Genomic DNA, 14,899 nt, shown 5'->3' with positions numbered 1-14,899 from the left:
CATTTGGGAATGAAAATAGGGTCAAATATCACAGGACAGTTTTTCTTTGCTCCAGCACCGTGGGCCCTCCTGGCCCTTATTGTCAGCACACCTGGATGGGTTCTCTGGGCCCCCGTGGTATGTCTTGCTCTTCCTGCTTCCCCATGGGGCAGCTGTTTCCTCCACCTGGCTACAGTTATCTTCGTGCAGAGATGTGCACTGAGACCTCTGAAGGGCCGCTGAGGCTCCCAGGAGCTATGTAGGACATGCTTTCTATGCCAGGCAAGCTCAGTAGCCACTCCAGGGTGTATCGGAGATTGCCTCTACTGCCAGAAAGGGAAAAGAGACCATATTCAAGGTGCAGAAGCAAAGCAAAGTGAGCACAGGAAGTTAGCCCTGAGTTAAGTGACCAGACCACTGAAACACAGCTCCTGAGTGGCAGAACCAGGAGCTGACCCAGGCTGTCAAAACCCAAACCCAGGCCCCATCCACCATACTCTGCTCCCTCCCTAAGTCCATCAGTGTCCCTTCTATCCACAAACCAGGAGGTGATGGGAGAAAGTCAGCTGGGGGAGGGAGCCAGGGCCCACTAGCACAGTCAAGGCACAAAGCTGCCCTGCTTGATTCTGTCAAATACCAACACATACTGATCACTGCCTCGTGTGCCAGCAATGGGCTCTCTCCTTAGATAGCCAGAGCATGCCACGAGCAGCTAACCATCAGAGTAAGAATGGAAGGGCAAGCCCTCCTGGGTGCAAAGGCTTCCCAAGGTCAAAGGCTTGCCATCAGCCAGCCTGTGCAGGATTATCCTCCTCAACCTCCCTGGCCTCACTCTCCTCCTCCGTACACGGACTGGGGAGGGTAGAGGGAAAGACCTTTTTGGTCCCCTCCACTTCCACAGGCTCTGAATCCAGCTTGTTAGATAGCACCATTTATGCTATTAATACAGGTGTCCTTAGAGCCTCAGTTGCTCGAGAGTAAAATGTTAAAATAAGTACGAGTCCATCAAACCACACTGCATGAAAAAAAAAAAAAAAAAAAAAAAAACAGAACAAGTGAAGCGACACCTGCCTGGCTCTGAATAAGCCAGAATTTCAAATGTGCAGGTGAGGTAACAACTCTCAACTCTTGTCCTTATTATACACGGGCTCTGAGTTTGAGGGCCACACCTATGATGGTAATAAGTGATAAGAGCCACCTGGTGGGGCAGTGATTAGGACCTCGTGCAGAATGCAGGAGTGTGCTCTGTCACTGCTTTGGCAAGCAGGCCTCACCTGGACCTAAGGCATGTCCCTACAGTGGCCCCAAAGTTGTCGTTCCAAGTGTCACTGAATAGGTCGGCAGATAGGAACTCCCTTCTACCCAGGACTGGCTTATTTCCAGGCCTCTGCTTTTTTTTTAAGCAAAAACAATGACAATTTTCTGTCTGTTGTCATTTCCTAAGAACACTTACAAGACAAAGTCTGTGCTGTAGTAAACAGCCTGGGAAGCCAAATGTCTCTGGCTCCAGCAAGCATGTTAGGCATGATTCATCTGGTGGAAATTCTCTTTCTAAAGAGGGAAAAGCAGGTTAAACAAGGGCCTGCACAAAGTTGTCTTCCTGTGACAAACAAAAGCCTTGCCCAGCCCAGCCCATTAGGCCAGGCTCGGTAGAGCTTGTTAACCAAGTCCACGTGTGGCTTACATGAGATTCTCCTTGGTCAAACTCTTGGAGATTGTAAGATGGTGGTGATGGTGGTGGTGATGATCATGATGATGATAATGGCAGTGACGATGACATAGTGCTTTTTCAGAATGCCCAAAACTTCCCAGTGCAGTCTTCTCTGGGAAGCAATATTGTCCTGGCAAAGTTGTGGGGCCAGGAAATCTCCTAGACCTTATAGGGCTAGGGGAGGAGGGGGGAGGGACCTTTGAGGGAATGAATGAAACACAGTGAGCCCCAGAGGGAGCTGAAGCTGAAATCCTGGCGTAAAGATGAGCCTGGGGGTGGGAGGAGGGTAATCCAGGACAACCTAGAGGGCGCAGAGAGCAAATAGCAGAGGGGTGGGAAGCCCCATGATTGGGGCATACAGGGCAGCGATGTTAGAGGGCAGTCGATCTTCTGAGCATGGAAATTTCATTTGGGGCAAAAATCAGTGCTGAGCAAATAGTTTACTGAGTGTATAAGATATGAAGAAGCCATCATTATCCTCTTCTTGTGAACCAGGTCTCCCAGCCCAGACCATCCCACCTAAAACCACAATCCACACCCTTCTGAGGGCCCCCCAAACCCCTTTTAGTCCACCCTATGCTTTGTCTGCCACAGTTTATATCACTTTCTGACTTGCTCTATAATTTATGGATTATATTAGTTATTTATTGGCTGCCCTTCACACGCCCCTCAATTACAATACACATCAGCTCCAGGAGAACAGGGAACTTTGTTTTGCTTACTGATCTACCCCAAGCACCTAGAACTGTGCCTGGCACATAGTAGATATTCACAATATTTGTGAACAAATGGCCCTACAGGGTGACCTGACTATCTTGGACCTGAACCGGCCCAGCTGGTGGTCCACACCACCCACTACACCATTATCTGTTGTGTAATTGCTCAGCTGGAGCTCTCCATGCAGCTTTTCCTGAATAGACACAGACTCAGCCCCTCTGTCCAGACATGGTGCTCCCTCTGCCATTGATTGGAACCAGATGGAGTCTCGCCTGTAACATGACTAAGCATTGATTTCAGTAAAGTACGGAATTACCAAAATATAGTCATTACAATCTATCTTCATCTTGGTGACACATTTGGGGAGCTGTTATAAACCGGGACTTGAAAAGTAAATGTGAATTTATAGACCTCTCAGCTCTGCCCACAGGACCCTAATCTGGCAGAATTGTCATCTCTATTGAGCTATTACAACTGGTTGATGAGCTCTCCTGCCCACAGATTTTCTCTGAATACACAGGTCACCCAGCTATCAGAGATGCATGATAATTCACCCTAGGACCTCAGATTTGGAAAGACCTTTAAGGTCATCTAAACACATTCCATCTGCTTAAACCAATGACAGTAAATCACAGCTACTATTCTTCCGCACCATGCCAAGGCCCTGCACAGAGAACGCACCCATCTCCAACAGCAGCCCCACACACAAAATGGATTATCTGCTCCTCAAAACTGAGTAAGCCTTAAAAAGCCTGAGAGATCAAGGAGCTTAGTCCAGGCAGGACAAGTAACTGGCAGAACAAATACTTGAACCCAAGTTTCTGACTCCAGCCTATTACTTTTGACCATTATATCCAACACTGCCTCTGAATCCTAGAGCAAATTATCAATGGAAATGCAGACAATTGGGTGACTCCTAGGCCCACAACACTTGAACTCACCAATCAATCTTAATACCATTAAAAGTGACATCAACAGACATGATTGCTTCCCAATATGATGCAATAGGAAGTACAAAGCATTCATATAAAGTATTCTTGCCAAAAAAGAGAAGAAAAATAACGAGCTTAATTGAGCCTTGGGTATAACCACCAGTTTGCAGGAAGCATAGAAGATAAAAAACTTATGCAATGAGAGAGCAGTCAGCTCAGTCCAGAACATAATACACTCTACAGGACATGACCCATGACCCAGTTCCTTCCACAAACAGATGCATGAGAACGGGAGGGAGAACTGTTACAGATTAAGAGAGACCTGAGAAACACATCACCTAAATGCAGTGTGGGGATCCTCTCTGCATCCTTGAATTCAGCAAAGTATCTGTAAGTAGGTAGTTTGATGGAAATTTTTATGTGAATATCTATTAAAATATTAATGATTGTTGTACTAGATATGAAAGTAATAGTGATTGTGTTTTTAAAGTATTTTCTGTTGGAGATACATACTGAAGTATTTGTGGGTGAGATGACATAATATCTAGAATTTGCTTCAAAGGAAAGAAAAAAAGAAGGGGTAGATGAAATGAAATCACTGAGTATTGATAATTATTGAAGCTGGGAGATGAATAAATGAGATTTCGTTATACTATCTGACCTACTTCTGTGTATGTTTAATGTTTCCATAGCTCACCAACTGAGCCACCCAGGCGCCCCAAGGCCAGGTTCATTTGTAATAAAATCAGTACATATTGGGGCACCTGGGTGGCTCAGTCTGTTAAGCGTCTGCCTTCGGCTCAGGTCATGATCCCAGGGTCCTGAGATAGAGCCCCGCATCCAGCTCCCTGCTTAGTGAGGAACCTGTTTTTCCCTCTCCCTCTGCCCCTTCCCCTCCCCTGCTCTCTCTCTCAAATAAATGAATAAAACCTTTAAATAAATAAATAAATAAATAAGATCAGTGCATATTTAAAAAGCACATCAATGTCTACACAGTACTGACAAAATTATCATACTTCTAAAGAACATGCAATAGTCTGAACATGGATAATAGCTCACGGAGATTGCCCTTCCCCTTGACTGCTGATGGACCTGGAAACTGGTTCACACTTCCTATTTGTATGTAGCAAAACCTCATTCATGCCCTCTGCCCCAGCGTTTCCTCTTGCAGGTATTTATTCATCAACAGTGAAAATCAGAAAGTGGTAGTTTTGTGAACAGGGTTAAGCACAGAGAGTTTTCTCTAGGTGCCATATGAAATTATTAGTGCATGACTCAGAACTTCAACTAATGGCCAGAAGGCTTGAAATCTGGTGCTGGCCCTATTCTTATGACTTGGTTTTCTTCTTATCCCAAAGACTAAACACTTACTTTTAATTCCATAGCAACTGAATAACTGGAATGGATCTAAGAAAAAAAATGTGTTTATTTTTGCTAATATGTATAAGTCACCTATCATAAACCTACTGATTCACTGGATACCATTTTGTGCATAAGACTAAAAAAATAAGAAAAGAGTTTTCTTCAGTCACATCACCTCTTTGGTCTCAGAATCTTAATCTGCTCAGTGAACACATTGGCACAGTTCCAGAAAATACACCCATTGGTCAATACTCAAGTTCTAGTTCACAATGGAAATTGTTCCCTTGTATGATCCAGGACATGAAGATAGAGCCAGATTCCCTAAGATGTATTCTTGGATGTTTCCAGAAGATTGCCTTTTCTCTGGCCTTAGATTGCTACAGGACTGAACTCATGGGTTTCCAGCCATTGTGGGGGAATTTACCAATCGTTGAGAACCCACAAACTGAGGGATACACTGCCCAGTGTGCTTGCTTTGCACTTTACCCGAGGAGAGTGAGTCTTTGTGGGAAGGAGTTGCCCAAGTCTTCTGTTCTAAGAGCAAAGGTGTTGTTTTGAGTGCAGTTAAAGGCCAGCTACAGTGGAGAGAAGATCAGCCTCAACACATCCATGCAAACCACAGCCTGAAGACCTAAAGTTCCTGGTGCCTGGAGAAGCAAATCCACAGCAGAGCAGCAACCAGCAGCGCATCTGATAAAGCCAATGAATGACACACGTAAAATAGCTTGGGGAACAGCACCGGTAAACAGAATGAGTGAGTCTGTGAGCTGATCCCAATGGTGACTTTTGAGGAAATGCTTTGGCTTATCCAGACTCAAATCTGAATGGAATGCTGCAATATTTCCAGAAACATGAGGCATTGATTTGTCACCAGGAGAGGAAAGACTGACGTTGACTTTCATGATGGGAATAGAGATTCCTGCCCCTACCCCACCCTCCTCCTTTTTTAGAATGACAACTAGAAAACCTGGCATCATAATAAAAGGCAAACCAAAGAAGAAATGGAAGGTGATAGCCAGAAAGAATATCTGTCAATAAAATCTTGGATGCAATTCTGAGCCCTAGTCCTCAGGATGTGTTCCCAATTTGGCACAGAGAGTAATATCAAGGATGTATTAACAGTTCAATGAATATTTGGGGAGAGGAGGCACTTGATCTAGAGAGCCAGTTCTCAACCTGGAATTGGAATCACTGGGGAGATCCAGCAAATACTGATTCTGGTCCCACCCCCAGAAATGGTAATTTATTTGGTCTGGTGTGCAGCCTGGACATTGGGATTTTTTAAAACTCCAGGTGATTCTGATGGGTAGTCTGGGCTGAGGATCCCTGGTCCAATACGACAGCCAGATGAGTGGGATCAGAAGCAGAGCTGTTATTTTTACACTATGATACTATTATGTTTACACTATATTTACACTATTACACTATTTAATATATCTATTCCTCAGTTTCCTTATTGGTATAAATGAGGATATGGACAAATAGTAGTTCCCATAACATGAAACAGGATTACCTATGTGAAAGCACTTTGAAAATCCCAAAGCGCTATATAAGTAGTTACGATATAGAAATAATTCTCAATCCATGTCTACTAGATAAGTTATTTAACCAGGCACCAGCCAGATTATAGTAAGAGTAATGTCTAAACACATGCTGCTTTGTGAAATTGATAATCAGGCAAAATTCATATAAAATATCCTCAAAATTGTGTGGCGTTTTTCCAAAAGCACGAAAGTGAAGTGCATGTTATCGTGTGCTGGGTGTGTGAGTGTGCATCGATCGAGAAGCTGCTCCAAAGGGCAGGTGTGCGCACTGAGGGAAGAGGGGAGGAAGGAGGAGGGGGGAGGGAAGGGGAGAGAAGGGACTGGGATGGGACTCTTGGTTACATTTGATTACCCGGATTATTCCTCTTCAGGTTAATGAATACCTAATACAATGTTGAAGTTTTTTTAATTTTGAAATCAGAGGCCCCTTTAAAAAATATATGCTCATTATTGATTAATGCACACAACTGATTTTATTAATATTTGTGTGGCTCTATGTCTAAAAGAGTGAAAAGTTTGCATTTAAGTTCATAACTACTAAAGAATTGGCATATATGGCATAAAATGTTTTTCAAATATAGGAATATGTCATGATTAAAACCCCATTAGTTCACTGAGCACCATTTTGTGCAAAAAAGCTAAGAAAATAATTGTCAATTAATACTAAAATAAGATCAAACTTATATTCAATGAATAGAGCAATATCAGAACCTATTTTCCAGAACTAACTAGACAATCACTGAAAAAGGTCCCGTTGTGGAAATATATATAATTAATATGATATATATATAAAGATTCCTTCCAGAGAAACTTCTCCAAAATGTGGTCCTCGTCACTTGAACATAATGCTGCGTGTGCTGCCTCATCCTGACTCTTGACTCTTGCCCATCCCATTGGTGATTTGGGACCTTGTTCTCATGGTACAGAAAAGTCCTTATTTATTAAATGTGCCCAAAATAAAATACAAACAGCACATTTTGATTCTTTTCCTCCAAACTGATGGCTATGTTTCTCCATCTCTGTCAAAGCTGTTTTAACAAAAACTTTCAAAATCATCTGCAAAGAATTGAAATGATGATCCCTTCAAAGTTTGTTTTCCAAAATCCCTCCTTTGTTTTCCCTTTGAAATTCAAAATCACTATTACCACACTGCAGATATATAGTGTCTTTCTCCAGAAAGCTCTAGTGCCAAGCAGAAACGTTTCTGTTCAGCTCCAGGAAACGGTATTTTATGATTAAATTATTTTGAGCAACACAGATCTTCGTATTTTATATTGCAGAGCTGTGATTTTCTAGCAGATGGCTTTGACATTCTTATGCCGAGGCAAGTTTTCATTTCCCAACCTCAGTTAAAATCTTTAAAATGTTTGCTTTGGATGGAACTGCTGTGCAAGGGGGGAAAGAACCATATGCAATACCTTATCATGTAGGGAAAATATTCCATTAAAAAACTGGATTTCATTATGGCCTGTTTTGTGTAACCAGGCTACAGGTTTGGTTGCTCTACACCTCGTTAGGATATTGCAAGGCCCAGCACCCTGCATCTGTGTGCATACATGCTGTGATTCATTATAATAACAGGAACTTGCCGCTGTTGTGATTGAGATAAATCAGCTTTGTGGTCTGGGCAGCCCTTTTGATAACCATGGCTCCACCTCAAATTTGCTGCCTGGTCTTAAGTCATCTGCAATACGGTCTGACTGAAGAAGCAAACAGATACTCTATTTTCTTAGAAATATTAAAAAAAATAATAAAAGTCGTTACTGTGGGCCAGGAATTTAACTAATGCCTTTCTCTACATTAATTCATTTAATCCTCACAACATCCTTAGGGGATTGAGCCTTTTCTTATCTGCGTCAGATGGATCAAGGGATTGCTGTCCTCAGCTCAATCACTTGCCCAAGGCACCCCGCTGGTACCCAGCTCAGGTACCTCCCCCCCCCCCCCCAGGCCTGGCTCTGAACAGCTGTTCTGACACACTGCCACCGCCCATGCTGGCTCCAGGGTGAAGCTGGGATTCCCCCACCATTCATTTCTCTAGTGGGTCCTGGGAGGGGGAAGGACCAGGCTTGGTCATCCATACGCTCCCCCACGCAACTCCTGTCTCTACTTTGGGCTGGGTCCAACACTGGCCATGGGTTAGACTGGTCTCTGCAAAGCTGAGATGAGGCCAACCAACCCAGAAGTTGCCACCTAGTTACCTCCCTCTAACTAGGATGGTGTCTGTGACCTCTCTCTCTCCTTTCTTCTATCCATTTTTGTACTTGCTTCCACAACAGATAATTTTAATATTTTCTTTTTTGCAGGACATAACTTATACCAAGAAATTATTTATTGTTTATCTGAAATTCAAACTTATCTGGGTGTCTTGTATTTTCATTTGCTAAGTCTGATCACCCTATCTAGGAGCTAATCAATAAAGAATGCCATTGGAGGGGCACCTGGGTGGCTCAGTCGTTAAGCGCCTGCCTTCGGCTCAGGTCACGATCCCAGGGTCCTGGGATCGAGCCCCGCATCTGGCTCCCTGCTCCGCGGGAAGCCTGCTTCTCCCTCTCCCACTCCCCCTGCATGTGTTCCCTCTCTCGCTGTGTCTCTCTCTGTCAAATAAATAAATAAAATCTTTAAAAAAAAAAAATGCCATTGGATTGCTTATGTAACAGGAAAAGGTCACAAACGTGGAGGGTCTGGAGACTGCTGGTCTTTGTCTCCTCCCTGGTGAGTCCAGTACCATGTCCAGTTCATGACCCCTGCTTGTATGACCCCAGACTATGCTGGTCGTTGCTGTCATTCTCTCTTAGCTCAGGTGTCACCTCTTCATGAGGCTTCCCCCAACCAGCCCTGGGAAGCTATGTGCCAGTGGTCTTATCAACTACCCCTTCTGGTATGAAATGCCTCTAGCCATGTCCAGGACGCTTGGACAGCACACTAACACTGCACATTACTCTCCCTTTCCATTCTTGGGCCAATCTGTACCACTCCTCTGTCACCAAAACTGTCTTGGGATTCCTGGCATAGCTATATTATCTCCCTAGTCAGACTGAGTTCATACAGAGCAGAGACCACTTCCCATTTCCAGTAGCAGTGTGGAGCGAGCATCCAAAAAATGCTAACTGCACAGTAGTAGAATGCATTGTACAGGTGCTCACACATTCAAATGCTCCCTAGAGTCTTGGTCTAGGCCCGGCTAACTGCAATCAGGCCAGCGGGGATGGGATCCTTAGGCAGCTACTACACAGACACATGGGTAGATGTGGCCGATCAGAATGGAGCACTGACACCTTGCAGAACTTGGATATTGTAAGCCCGGTAGGAGAGCAGCAAAGGAGCTAGAACTCTAGTTTCCACCCAACACGGCACAGAAAGTCCCAGAGTTTGACATGGGACATAATAATCAGAGAAAAGCAATTTTGTTGTTCTGTGTACCAGATCAATGTTGCTTTTCTCCGATTATCAAATATTTATTAATATTATTAAATACAAGATCAAAAATATTTTTTATATTTTATAGATATATCAAAAATATCACTGACTACTTTATGCCACCTGCTCTACCAGTCACTAAAAATACAGATGAATAAGATGTGACCCTAACCCTGGGGAGTTGGTGGTTTTTCTCCCTCTCTCCACTCAATTATGATATTCTTAAGGACAAAGACAAGTATTTATCACTTTGGACAAGAAATAATAAGGAACATTCTACTTGCTTTGTGTTCCTCTAAGAGAACAAACTAGAACAAAAGCGAGAAAGATTCAGAGAGAAGGAACTTGTCACAATATAAGCAAGATACTTTCAACAGTCTGAATTCTCCAGAGGTGGAATGGGCTTCCCTTTGAGACAATGCATTTCCTTTTTCTGGATGTCATCAAGCAAGGTCAGGCTACCTCATTAACAAGAAAACTGTGGTAGAAGTTCAGACATGTTTAACATGGCTATTAGCTCTCTTTTGTCCTAGAATTTGCTGTTCACTTGGTGATGATATTGCTGTTTTCAGAGAGTCTTTTCAGGGACTGGTTAAGAACTACTATGTGATTCTCCTAACAGTTATGGATTAATTTGCAAAAAGAGGGCAGGAGCATGGAGCCTTGGTCTTTCTCAGTAAACAAAGTCTTTATTCCCTGATACTATACCTGGCAAGAAAGCATCATGTAACCATCTCTCCCTTCCACTGGCTCAACTTCTTTCCCTTTTTTGCTCTTCCTATGACATATGGAATCTACGTAGTGGGACTCCATCACCTTACAAACCATATCCATGCAATGGAAAAACACAGGAGCAGAAGATGGGGCTAGAACCTCTTCCTCAAGTAGAAGGAAGCCAGTCTGTGGTTGCATTCCATGCTGGTGACATGCATGTTTGGAAGGACATGTTCTTTTAAATACAATAAAATTGAATCTCATCTCTCCATCTGGAGCTAAGAAGGAAAATTACCTTAATTAAACACAGCAGAATCCAGATTTATTGCTCACCACATGGAGTGCTCTTAATCTCTGAGGACCAAACCTGATATTCCAGAAAAGCTATTTTCCATTGGCACTTAAACACTTGTCTACCCATTGGCCTTCAGATGCATGGAACCAAGGAGAAGAAATGTGTTCCTCAATTTTCAATATGGTAAAGAGATTTACAGTGTAATAAAAAACATAAGGTCAATATAACTAGTGGAAAAGTGAATACAAAAATCAAATAGCTGTTTAGGCCACATGTTCTTCCAAGCAAGTAGGTGGACTATTTGTTTCCCACTCCTCCCACTGGAATCATAGATGATTTTCCTTAACTTGTGCTTCAGTATCTGTAGGTTGTTTTTAGCTCCAGGTAATAAAAACTATTTGCTGTGGGAAAAAGATTAGAGAAATAAAGTAATAGATCAACAGTATATAAAACTGAAGCCCTGAGAAATGGATTGTTTTCCCTAGCAAATAGGTCTAACCAGGAAAGGAGGAAACACAGAGCGCCCGGAACAGAGTGAATGGCCCAATTGTACCACAAGAATTCAGAAAGGCAGACAACAAGCCTTGCCCATTTAGCAGTTCTCGTGCTGGGCCAGAATTCCCTCTGAGTCATTTATTTTAAATACTACTAATAATAAAATGCTGGAATTCTCATTGCACATGAAATAAAAATGCCCTTTATAGATAAAGAAATACTTCAAGGATGCAGTAGATCCTTACTGTACTCGCCTTGACCATGATTTTCCTTGGCTTGCTTTCTTTGCTTCAACCTGAGCAAACTCACCAATTCCCATCACCACCATAACCATCTCTTAGGCAATGACTCAATTCCTGACTTCTCTTCAAGGATCCAGGGCCCCATTTCCAGTGCTTAATTGGATGTCCCCACTTGCCTACTGAGCTTTAGTGATGGCAGTTCCACAGGCACCTCCAATTCCACATGCCCCCAACTCAACTCAGTATCTTTTCCCACAAGTGTGTCCCTCGTCCTCTTTTCTCCATCCTTGTCAACACCACCTGTGATCCCAGAGACCTCAGCCACTGCCATCATGCTGGGCCCTGAATCACCATGGTGCCAGAGCTCTGATGCTCCCTGTCAGCACTGACCACTGTCCCGGGGTATTCCTGGCTCCCCCATGGAGTGCTCCCCTCATCCAGCACGCATCTTCATGTGCACAGGCAAGCTCTTTTTGTGGGGATCCTGACCAGGCTCTTCTAGGCTGGAGCCCATCTTGCCCTGTACTCTTGTATCAGCCTAAGCCCAGCACTGAGAAAGGGGTCCAGACATGCTCTACTCTCATGCTGAAGCGCCTAACAATAGGATCGCTCCTGTCAGTCAACTTGTCTGAGTAGTGCTGCCTGCCAACACCCCGGAAGTGCACTCCCATTTTTTTTTAAAGATTTTATTTATTTATTTGAGAGAGAGAGAGCACAAGTGGTGGGGAGGGGCAGAGGGAAAGGGAGAAGCAGACTCCACCCTGAGCAAGAAGCCAGACACAGGCTTCAGTCCCAGGACCCTGGGATCATGACCTGAGCTGAAGGCAGACACTTAACCAACTGAGCCACCCAGGCTCCCCTGCATTCCCATATTTGTCACAAATAGTCAGTGTCTATTCTTCATGGCATATACTGGCACCTGATACACCTCTGTAATCATACTGTTGCTCTCCTGAAAGCTTTACATGATTGATTCCCCATTGCCTGTTAAATACAATCCAACTATTTCAGCAAGTAAGGCTCTTAAATACCTGGATCCACCCACTCAGCTTGCTCAATGGTATCTCCCCAACTCCCCCTTCTGTTCCAGTCACATGAGATCTCTTTCCTTTTCTTTCCCTCTGTTGTATTTCCTCAGAACTGGGGGCATGCCTCTATTTGCTCTTATTCTTGCCTGCCTGCCCCACAGCTCCCCTGGAAAGGACTGCCCCCCACCACCTTCACCAGCCCCCACCAGCCCCGGTTAAACATTGGCTGGGAGGAAACACCAAATGTGAAATGGCAGAACTGACTTGGTGTTGAACACGGAAAATAACTTTCTTATGAGTTATTTGAGTAGGAATCCTGAAACACCCCATGTGACAGATTAATTAAAAACCAGCAAACTCTTAAATCTGCATTCTTTAAGTCTCATTGATTTTTTTAATTCCAACTCAAGAATCTCTGCCTTGGCCTTCCTGTTGGGGCAAGCAAATTGGAAAAGGAAACGGTGCAAATCAATGTCTGTTGCTATACTACCAGCCAATATGCAGAATTCTATATGCAGATTTCTGACCTGGGTGGCAAATTAGGGCACATTTTTTTTTTAAAAAGTTAGGCCACACAATAGCCAAACTGTGGAAAGAGCCAAGATGTCCATCAACAGATGAATGGATAAAGAAGATGTGGTATATATATACAATGGAATATTATGCAGCCATCAAAAGGAATGAGATCTTGCCATTTGCAACGACGTGGATGGAACTGGAGGGTATTATGCTGAGCGAAATAAGTCAAACAGAGAAAGACATGTATCATATGACCTCACTGATATGAGGAATTCTTAATCTCAGGAAACAAACTGAGGGTTGCTGGAGTGGGGGGTGGGGTGGGAGGGATGGGGTGACTGGGTGATGGACACTGGGGAGGGTATGTGTTCTGGTAAGCGCTGTGAATTGTGCAAGACTGTTGAATCTCAGATCTGTACCTCTGAAACAAATAATGCAATATATGTTAAGAAAGAAAAAAAGAAGAAGAAGAATGCAGCAGGAGGGGAAGAATGAAGGGGGGGAAATCGGAGGGGGAGAAGAACCATGAGAGATGATGGACTCTGAAAAACAAACTGAGGGTTCTAGAGGGGAGGGGGGTGGGAGGATGGGTTAGCCTGGTGATGGGTATTGAGGAGGGCACGTGCTGCATGGAGCACTGGGTGTTATGCACAAACAATGAATCATGGAACACTATATCTAAAACTAATGATGTAATGTATGGGGATTAACATAACAATAAAAAAATTAAAAAAAAAAAAGTTAGGCCACATATTTATCTCTTCCCTCCCCAAATCCCATTGAAATAACAGAAAAAAATATAAAAATAATGAAAAAATATGAAAATAATAGCAAATGTTTAAAAGCATGCAGCAGGAAAGGTTCCCATCAGAGGACCAAAAACTCCAGGGAATTTCTGACTCTGGGTCAAGAGGGAAGCACCAGGGAAGGGTCCCAGAAGAGCACTGGGCCAAGCAAAACAGCACAACAGCAGCCTAGGAGTGTCTCCCTGCCCTCATGGATACAGGTTAAAAGGAAAAGAACTGTCTATCTGGGGTAGTATGTATTAACATTTCCTAATGCACTCTGACCCCAAGCCAACACCTTCTCTTCCACCCCAATGGGGGGGAGCGGGGCTAGGGGTGGGGGGTGAGGGGGCAGCTCACCTGCCTACTCCTTGCACATTGCCTTCCTGCCAGGAAAGAGTGACCCTGGGTAGGGGGCAGGATGGAGAACGTGGCAGGGGAAACTGAACTCTGACCATCACAACTGGTACAATAATGTACAACCCAGTATCCAATCTAGAACTTTCTTTATAAGTTCGAATGCTAAATGTTCACCCCAAACTTAAGGGAAACCAACTCCATGAATTAGATACAACAAGCTGGATCAGTAGAATAATTTGCCCTTGAGGAAACAGTTATTGCAGGAAACAAAGAACTTAGAAATGTTGGTCAAAGGGTACAAAGTTTCAGTTATGGAAGATGGACAAGCTCTAGGGAATCTAATGTACAGTGTGGTGGCTATAGTTAGTAATTCTGTATTGTATACTAGGAATTTGTTGAGACTACATCTTAATTGTTCTCACAAAAAAAAAAGGTAGCTATGCTATATGAGGTGAAAGGTATGTTAGTTAGTTTGGTTGTGGTAATTATTTCAGTGTATACACATATCAAAACATGTTGTAGACCTTCAGTGTACACAATTTTTACTTGTCAATTATATCTCAATAAAGCTGGGAGGAGGAATGATGTCAGTTAGTATGCTCAGAGAAATTCAAAGATAATTAAGTGGATTAACACAGAAACTAGGCTGCTCTCTAAGAGAACCATCCAAGGACAAGAAATAAATAATGCCCCAATATAAAACTTGCAAGAAGCAATGTTGAAAACTAAAGGGTAATATCCAAAAACATCTAGGAAAGAAACCAAAGCTATCAGATTACTAAAAATGGGAATGGAT

The 14,899-nt window shown here is 43.3% G+C and overlaps 2 long non-coding RNA genes across 3 annotated transcripts in view; one reads left to right on the top strand and one right to left on the bottom strand.

Annotated features, from left to right (window-relative positions):
• Positions 1–14,899, bottom strand: part of LOC118550698 (uncharacterized) — a 258,510-nt gene that overhangs the window by 174,896 nt on the left and 68,715 nt on the right. The gene's annotated exons all lie outside the window — the stretch shown is intronic.
• The window catches only part of LOC118550706 (uncharacterized), a 37,877-nt gene continuing 26,564 nt past the window's right edge, over positions 3,587–14,899 (top strand). Inside the window, exons 1-2 of one of the 2 annotated variants that reach the window (XR_004924701.2) lie at positions 3,587–3,729; positions 4,725–5,759. This is a non-coding gene — a long non-coding RNA (uncharacterized LOC118550706). Of the gene's footprint in view, positions 3,730–4,724; positions 5,760–14,899 lie in introns of those variants that run through there. The other variant, XR_004924709.2, reaches the window with a different exon arrangement.

Source organism: Halichoerus grypus, chromosome 7, assembly GCF_964656455.1.
Source record: "Halichoerus grypus chromosome 7, mHalGry1.hap1.1, whole genome shotgun sequence".
NCBI classification, from domain to species: Eukaryota; Metazoa; Chordata; class Mammalia; order Carnivora; family Phocidae; genus Halichoerus; species Halichoerus grypus.
Note: the sequence above shows the minus strand (reverse complement) of the source record. Positions and strands in the feature narration are given on the sequence as shown.